This window comes from Podarcis muralis, chromosome 1 (genome assembly GCF_964188315.1).
Source record: "Podarcis muralis chromosome 1, rPodMur119.hap1.1, whole genome shotgun sequence".
NCBI classification, from domain to species: Eukaryota; Metazoa; Chordata; class Lepidosauria; order Squamata; family Lacertidae; genus Podarcis; species Podarcis muralis.
The window spans coordinates 64,797,515-64,806,648 of NC_135655.1; the positions used below are offsets into that span (position 1 = coordinate 64,797,515).

At 38.5% G+C, this 9,134-nt stretch overlaps 1 protein-coding gene across 13 annotated transcripts in view; it reads right to left on the bottom strand.

Moving 5' to 3' along the window:
• Positions 1-7,033, bottom strand: part of CCDC73 (coiled-coil domain containing 73) — a 55,908-nt gene extending 48,875 nt beyond the window's left edge. For 3 of the 13 annotated variants that reach the window (XM_028730234.2, XM_028730176.2, XM_028730129.2), the window contains exons 1-2: positions 6,955-7,026; positions 3,221-3,260 (exon numbers count right to left, since the gene is read on the bottom strand). The gene's annotated coding sequence lies outside the window, so the exon portion shown is untranslated. Of the gene's footprint in view, positions 1-3,220; positions 3,261-4,466; positions 4,538-6,213; positions 6,331-6,954 lie in introns of those variants that run through there. The other 10 variants (XM_028730245.2, XM_028730154.2, XM_028730120.2 and 7 more) reach the window with 6 other exon arrangements.
• Between the last annotated feature and the right edge of the window lie 2,101 nt (positions 7,034-9,134).

Below are 9,134 nucleotides of genomic sequence, written 5' to 3' on the forward strand. Positions count from 1 at the left end.
TCCTGCATTCTGAGCATAATTTGGCCCAGACATACAAATATTATTTCATTATTATGCTGTGTGACAAAACACACTTCTGCATTCTCTATCTAGAACAGATGCACCAGTACCTAGTTCTTCCTCATTTAAAATGCCAGAGCATATTTATATATTGCTAGTATATACTAGAAACTATTTTTGAAAAGGAAATCAAACCCTATTCATTTAGAATTCTTTCTCACTTCAAGTCTGCTAGTCCAGATTGCTTAAACGTAATTTCAGGATCAGTACAGACACAAGAAACTATTGGGAAGATAAAATGTAGATAGTTATACCCATGCACATAAGTGAAGCAAACCCAGTTTATGCGGGGGTTACGCTCCAAGGCACCACGCGTTTTAATGAAATCATGTATATTTGAAACACCATTGAAAAAGCCTGCAGACACCCTGTTCCACCCCTTTTTGTAATGTTCTTGTGCCATTTTCACTTCCAGGTTCAGCGTGATGCACATGTGTGCAGTCATACACATATCAGACACGCCTAAAATGGTTGCTACCTATATGTCTCATGCTGCAATTTCATTTTATCTAAGAGATCTTTATTAAATACTAAAGAATATATTGAAAATTAATGCCATTCATCCTAAAATATTTTCAAATGCTACCCACATAATGCCATTGCTAATTTTAGGATAGCTCTGTTCTAGTCAAATAAGAGGGCTGCCAAATAAGAGAATAACTCAAGCTATACCTGCATTGATGTGTGGCTGGTGGTGAAAACGTTAACTGAAAACACAGCCAATCACAGGGTTGCTGACTGATCCAGTGGAGGAATAGGGTATTTTCATTTATTTCCTCTGGTTTTGCAGTCCCTTATGCAACCCATTCCAAAGGGTACCCTAACCCTCTGGAGCAGATATGGCAGAGGTGGCAGTTCAGGAGAAAAATAAAAACAGATCTCATATCTTGAGATCAACAGGTGAACAGTATCAATATCATAGTCCTGGTGGCACAGTCATGCTGGCATTAGAAATCAAACTATTTGAAACTTCAAAATTTTGAAATAATTTTTTTAGAGAGAATCTTCTCTGAAAAATTTGTGGTTCTGTACTTCAGGGATGGCCCAACATTTACAGACTCCTTTCCCCTTTCTCTGAATGCAAGACAATCATGCCTTACTGATCATCTGAAGCCAATACAATGCCAATCCAATAATTAACTACTTGGATATGTCAGATACCACTGACAGAATCATAGGAACATAGGAATGCAACACAAACAAGCTGGATCAAGCCAATGTCCAATCTAGTCCAGCATCATGTTCTCTACTTGGATATGTCAGATACCACTGACAGAATCATAGGAACATAGGAATGCAACACAAACAAGCTGGATCAAGCCAATGTCCAATCTAGTCCAGCATCATGCTCTCATAGTGGCCAAAAACAGATGTCTATTGGAAGCTTGCAAGCTAGACAACAGGCCACCTGCAATTCCCAGGAACTGGTATTCTGAAGCATACTAACTCTGACAGTTGAGGTAATATGCAGTCATCATGACTAGTGGTCATTGATAGCCTTGTCCCCATGAATTTGTCCAGCTACATGAAAAACCAGCTACATAAAATGCTGTGGTGAGATAATAAAGGAGATTATGTATTGGATTAGGAACATTTTTGGACACCAATCCCATCATGTAGCTGTAAAGAAAGTGGTTTTAAGGTAATGTAGAAGTTTTTAATCCACATCAAGGTCAAATGTATATTTTTAAAGCTTCCCTTTTTTTGTAAAGAGGACTACGTTCAAGAAGGGACTGCATTTAGTCATACTATGGCAATACTGAAATGAACTGAGGTACTGTACTGGGAAACGGTCACAAACAATAATGGCTGTACTGTATGAGATCTACTTTCAGGTTTTGGATTAAAAGTAGTAATTTTGTGGGGTATAAATTTCTCTTCTAAAATACTTTAGATATCACCCATATTTAGCTTTTTTCAAACTGTTCAGTCACCAGTACTGTTTCACTGAGTTGCTACTTCTTTGGTACTGGTATATTTTTTTCCTAGGCTGCTTCCTCTTTCCTGGATTAGTGATGTGATGATCCTGACCATGGTGATGTCACAATGAAACAAAACTAATTAGATAAAACTGCATAATGACACCACTGAGGACACACAAGGGCAATTTACATCAATATTAACATTTTCACAAGGCATGCAAATCAAAAAGGGAGGTTTTTTGGCCCTTGCAAAAGTGTTCATGGAAAAACAGCGAGGAGGTTCAGCTCTTAGAATATGGCATCAAAAACACATTGCACATTATAAGCATACCCAAGAATTATACTGTGTAATATAGTCACTTTCCTTACAAACAATTAGTGAAACAATTATGACCAAATTAACCATATTAACAAAAGCAAATATCTGGAATTTGTTCAGCTGTACTAGATATGGGATATATGGATTTCAATCATAGGAAGCTATTCCGTGGATTCCAGACAGTAATAGGCAGTCAAATACTGTAAATTTATTTGAAATTTCATATTACTAATCTAGTTATTAATCTACTTTGCTTTAGTATTCTGTATTTTGTATATTTGAATATAGATGGATAGTCTGAGTGGTGCAGATGAAACTATGCTTAAGCAATGTGGAGCAAGCCCTTCTGAAGCAGAGATTCCTTCTGCCAGATTTAACTACCATTAGCTGCAATAACTGCAACAACATTACCCATGATTAGAGCTAATCAAAGCGCCTATTGAACTCAAGATCTGAAACCAGTTTCCATAATTTCAGATACTGGATTAAGCGGAAACCCTAGTTAGTTTAAAAGTAATTAACATTGCTGACTGCCTAACAGTTTACCACAACTCACACTCCAAGAGGGAATAGTGTAATTTCACATCACAGCATGGGCATGGCCAGGGGGGCAGGGGAGGCAGCTGCCCCCCTCCAATAAATAAAAATCAATAAAAAGCAAAGAATAAGCAAACTGAGGTTCTGCCCCCCCCAACAAAGCCCTCCCCCCCACAAAAGCCCTGACACCCCCTCCCAACAAAAATCCTGATTACGCCCATGCATTGCAGTCCTAATTGCTTACGTTAAGCAAATGAAAGTGTTATATCCACATTCATCCTTTTTACATGTTTTCTATGCTAGTTTGGCCTCCAGGTTACCCAGATTATAAACAGCCAACAGAAATTTCAGACTATAATATTGAAATGTAGCAAGTACTTACCTGGAATTTGAGAACAAAATTCAGCACTTTTGCACTGACACTGTGAGAAAGAAAGAGTTTGATATTTCATACTCTATGGTAGAATAGTGAAAAAAACGTTTAAGTTTAGAATCCTAATCCAATGAAATCCACAAACAGAAACCAGGTTCCATTAATTAATTCCCCCCCTAAGCATAGGATACTATGCAGGCTGAGGGCATCCAGCACTCCTGCACCACGTTCTTTTTCTAACAAATTAAGGTTGCAACCCTATATTCACTTATCTGGGAGTAACCCCCATTAAAGTAATGGTTCTTACTTCTCAACAGACATGTATAGAATTTTACTGCAAGTGGCTTAAGCTCCTAATTGGCATATAAAGGAGGAAATGGACATCAGACACCCTTTCCCTCCCTTCTGATCACTGAACAACGATCTGTGCTTTCAGACTGAAAAGCATGGAACTTCCGTCCAGCAAGATTAGAAGGGTCAACAAGGAAAATGTTCAAGATGGAAGAATGTGAACCAATTTACATTAATGACATTTAATGTTGATTTCTAGGCAAACACTGGATTGCAATTTAGGGATTGGCCAAACTCAGGAACCAATCATCGTTTTCATCACAACTTTTCCTGTCGACTTTGGTTGTTAACTCTCTGAATCACAACGGTTCCAGAAGGATGCTGCAGTGAAATGCATCTAAAAGAGTAATTGGGAAATTGTTCTGTTCAGATTATATCATAATCAACTTCTCTTTGAATAGCTCCAATTTCTGTTAAATTTTTAAGAAATGTGTTTGTATTTTCTTTGTATTATGGACACTAAAGCTTTAATTTTGAATTTATGTGGGTGTCTTTTACCACAATAAACTGCTATTTCATTTTATTTTTTTACAGATACAGTCCCTTAAGCTCAGGCTTGATTTGTAATAAAACAGCAAGCACTAGGCATAGCTATGTTGCCTATTCCTTCCACAGAAAAGAAGTATATTTGTCAAGTTTCCAAGAAGGAGAGGGAATCTCCCTCTATCTATCTATGCGGTTTGCCATGGGATCCTTCCTTGGATTCGGCTTTAGGAGAGCCATATTTATGGCATTTTTGTTTACAATATGTGCCATCCTTCATGAGTCTTAAAGAGGAGCTTGAAGCTATCCATTGCTGCTGCTTTCCTGGCTTTTAGCCAAAGAGTCACATGTCTCTGCACTCTGCTCAAGTGCTTTTTTAGGAGAACGTGTTAATCAGTTTTTAAAATTAAAATAAACAAACCTGTGTCACAGATCATCAATTCCTCTTCTACTGAAAATACAAGACACCAGATAACATCATTTACAATGGCAGTTGCCAGATTCTCCTGAATCACCTGCTGCTGTTGGCTCAGTTCTCAGTAGCAGATTTCAACTAGCATTTTTTCCTCATTTCACCTTTGGATTATGTCCATTATATTTCTACCTAACTTTTTTCTTTTCTGTTTGCCTTTTTTTTTTACAGTTTAACACTAATGATTTTATCTCTTAAAATGTTTATGAAAATTGATTTTAATACTTTATTGCTATTTAAAATTAACATTTCATATTGTCTTGTAAACCTTTTAGAGGTCTTTTGTACTAGTAAGTGGCATATAAATATTGTGAAATAAAATAAAAGCAAATACTTTTTCTTAATTGGTTATCAGTTATAAGGGTTATTTTATACATTACACAGAGAAAACCAGGCTTCCAATCTAGTCAGCCAAACCTGGTTCTCTAACAATTGTACCAGATTATGCACATGTTTTCAAACATGGGTTTGTTACAATTACACTTTATATGTATTTGAAATATCTTGGACATACATAGAATACCATTTCTGTTCTTCAACCCATTTTACAATATCAGCTTCCTCCATTATTTGAGGTCACTAGCAAAGCAACTGCATAATTCTAGGAAGATGATTTCTAGTTTTACAAACTTCTAGAGATTACTAGAATGCAGATTTCTTGCTAATATCATTCAGAGAGCATTTTCCCAGGAGTCCTCTCCTGGGAATCAAGGAAGATATTAAAAACAAGTTTGGAGAAGCAATTCTTGCTTTCTCTTACTTATATTCTCTTCCTCAGCAATAGGAGGCATTTTTGACAAAATGTGATCACTTTACAGTTCTCTACAGGAGAATACTGTATAGCACTGGCTTGTCTTAAATATTATGCTGTCATCCAGTGGCCATTGTTATGAACTGCACAACTCTTCTGTTTTACATTTATTAACAGAACTCAGAAATGGTTATGACCTAAATTAAACAGCATGGAATGCCATGGGGGGCGGGGAATAAGATAAGCCAGAAAATTCACAAAATGTAATCTTCCCACTAAAAACTAGAAAGGTGTAGGCCCTAAAGCCCTGAGGGACAAACAGTATTGTATTATTGATGTGTTTTCCTCGTTTTAAAGAGCTACTCAGAGCAAGCTATTAAAGATTTCCCTCAAATAGTAAGTATGCATATTGCCAGAAGGGTTTCCTCTGAGGCTAGTAAAACTGTCAAACTTATACAGTACTAAAAAGTCTGAAACAATCACTCCCCCAGAGACAGCGGGGGTGGGACGAGAGAAAAATAAGAGAGCAGCATGCTGGTCGGGGCTGATGGGAGTTGTAGTCCAAAGCAGATGGAGGGCGCCAGGTTGGCAAAGTACGTACTAGAGGGAGGGATAAGGAAAATTCTGACATTGGAATCTTTGCCTTACATCTCTGTTAAGCGGAGGAAGAAGGGGGAGTTGCCTAGACCCCATTTATAGTACTCGATACCAGTGGGGTTTTGCTGAGGCGAAGTGTTATTTGTCAAGAAGGCTGTGAGGGAAAGAACACAGCTAACAGAGGCACGACACACACACCCCTTCTCCCAACAAAGCAACAAAGTGCCTAGATTAAACCGAGTATACTAAAAGTAGAATTCCATAACCTACCCCAACACAAAGGAAAGAGAAGCCGCGCTTAAGTCAAAGCAGAAAGCGGCAGGATAAAGAAGCAAATATTGTACATACTCTTAGACACTTCCTGCATTCTCCTCACAATGTACACTGAGGAGAGAACTAAAACTCTTGAGTTGCTGATCTGAAGCCTTCAGCAAGGTGGGGCAGTCTCAGACCTGACCCCACCCCAAGCTAGCTAAATGAGGGTAAATGTCTCCTGAAACTATTTCACCTTCTGGAGGCCAAAATTGGAATTACAAGCTCCTGGTCAGCTCAGCTGTACTTCTTTGCCTGATAATGGCATCAGGCTGAATCACATTTTGCCTGCATGTGTGGGTAAAGTTTGCAATCTCCACAGGGATTTAAAGTGAAACCCATTGTGTTTCGTAGAAGCTATCTGAAACATACTGCATTATTATTATTATTATTATTATTATTATTATTATTATTATTATTAGAATTTATATTCCGTCCTATAGCCAGAGGTTTCAGGGCGGATACTCTGTCTCAGGTGTATAATTCAATTATCAGAAGGGTCCACATAGTCTGAGTTCTGTACTGATGTAAGGAATATAATTTTAACTGTTTAGAATTACTCCAGGCTCTGGGTGTATTATTATAAACACCAGAATCCAATAGTTAGAAGAATAAAAAAATAATAATCCCCCTGCCCCGTGAAGAAAAGCCTGTCTTTTGCTTAGGCCACATCACAACTAAAGTTTGATTTATTCCAGCCATGAGCATCAGAGGAATAGGTTTCTGTTAAGAAATTCGGCTCTAACTAATGAGGATGAGATCATGGGCTGAGCGCACCTGTGCTATCTCCTGGTGGCTGGTAGCTCAAGGTCAGTATGGCCGCCTGCTTAATTAACAGCAACTATGAACCTGTGAGAATGTGTACTCCCAAATCCTGGAAGGTTCTATCTAGCTGAGCTTCTGATTGGCTAGGTAGTCCGGTTGTTAGGCCAGTTTTATATAATTTTGACTTATGCCATTTTTCAGTGCTTCACACCTTTTCCTGATGCTTGAGCACAGGTGTTCCTACAGGTGTAGGTTCATGTACCTTGTAGGTTTATATTAGACTAAGTTTTCCTGTGGTTTTTTTAATGTATTTTTATTAAAGATCTTCTTGATTTACAAAGGTATGTGTAATGTCTCCCTCTTGTATTTTATTTTTTTTACCATTTCTGTTTTCCAACAGTATTTTATTTCTACTTTTCATGGGTTTTTATTTTATTATTCACCGTCAATAAATTGCCTCATTCATTTTGTGTCTTGTTTTATTCTAGAAAGCTTGGGTCCTCACTTCTGATGTTTGGGACTTCTTGGTTAATGGCTACTGTACAGTGTAGTTTGTCTGTGGCTCAGAGGGCAGAGAATGGACTTTCAGCTCTTGCCCGCCTGAATCTGCAGGGTCTCCTGACCTAAACTGGAAGACAACAAGAGTGGTGTCAGCATACTACTTTTGCAGAGTCCAGTTGAAAGGCTCTGGCTGGATTTTTCTACTGACTTAGGCGAAGGAAGAGTCCTCACTTCCTGGGCTTGGAGGTCAGGAAATCTTGACACACACATACCCCAAATTAGGGCAGAACAACATACTCCAAGGCAAATACCTCAATGTTGTCCTTTAAGGTTCATGATATATATATTTTCCTTTGCTTTTTTTCTTTTTATACCACTGTGTCATAAAGCTATATCACAGCAGTTTACAATATAAATATAAAATTGTATATTTTATATTTTTATACAATATAAATTTTATAATTGTATATTTTATATTTATATACTATATAAATATAAAAACTTAAAACCAAACAACAACATTACAAGTTAAAAACAAAAGCATAGGGACTCGGGCTCGGCTCTCTCCACCCCTTGGTCCCCCCTGGCGGCGGCACTTATTCCCTCGTCCCCGGAGGAAGAACTGCTCGTGTGTGGCTAAAGAGAGACAGTGGTCAGTAATGGCCTGGCATATACCTTCCACTGCCTTGACAGTCCACGCTGTAAGGTGAAGTTCACAACAGCATGCACTGCTCACCGAAAAGCTGTTTCTCAGAAGGCTGCCTTACCATGAGTGCTGTATCCCAGAGCATGCTGCAGTTGGGCCAATGTGCTCCCTTGCGCCCCAAAGAAAGAAGAGAAGGATAGCAATTATAACTGTTTTAGGGACGTTCTTATATACCCTGAACATATCCTTGGAAATAGACATTACCTTCATATTGTCCTGGGCGTTTCTTCCTCCTGCCATCTTCCTCCAGATCAGGATGGCAGGAGGTCTGCAGAGCCTACAGGGACACAAAGAGCCATATGGGATATTTTTATTTTTCTGAACCTCAAAATAGGCCTCAGACAGTTACAGAGAGACCTCTCTGGGAGAGGAGAAATTCTATTCTTTCTTCCCAATCAGGAAAACACTTTTCTGAGTCTGGAAAGCCTAGAAAAAAAAGAGAAATGGGGCTCACTGTTAGTGCTCTCTAACGCCTCTATGCTCAAGATGAATTCTCTATCATCAAAGAATTTAGATGCTGAAAGAAATCCTACTTACATGTCTTCCTGCTTCTCTCACAAGCATGAAATGATCCAAGCATAGGAGATCCCCAGACCTTCTAGAGCTCTGGTGACCAATGAGCCAGCAGAGGGAGGTGTCACAATGAACCTCGTGACCCAACAACCCAGGGCCCTGAGAAAACTAGCAGCCACAAGCACTGCTCCTATTAAGTGACACTACTAAGTTTTCTCATATGACTTTTCTTCCATTTTCCACTTTTTATAAATATGCAAAATGTGCCTATTTGGATTCCAACTGTAGTTGTTCCTGCACCTACTGAGCACTAGCTGTCTCCTCTACCTGTCTTATACCCTCCAACATTTCTCCCATGAAAATAGAAATGTCCTATTCCATTATTATTATTATTATTATTATTATTATTATTATTATTATTATTCTGACTGGGTTGCCCCAGCCACTCTGGGAAGTTTCCAACATATACAAA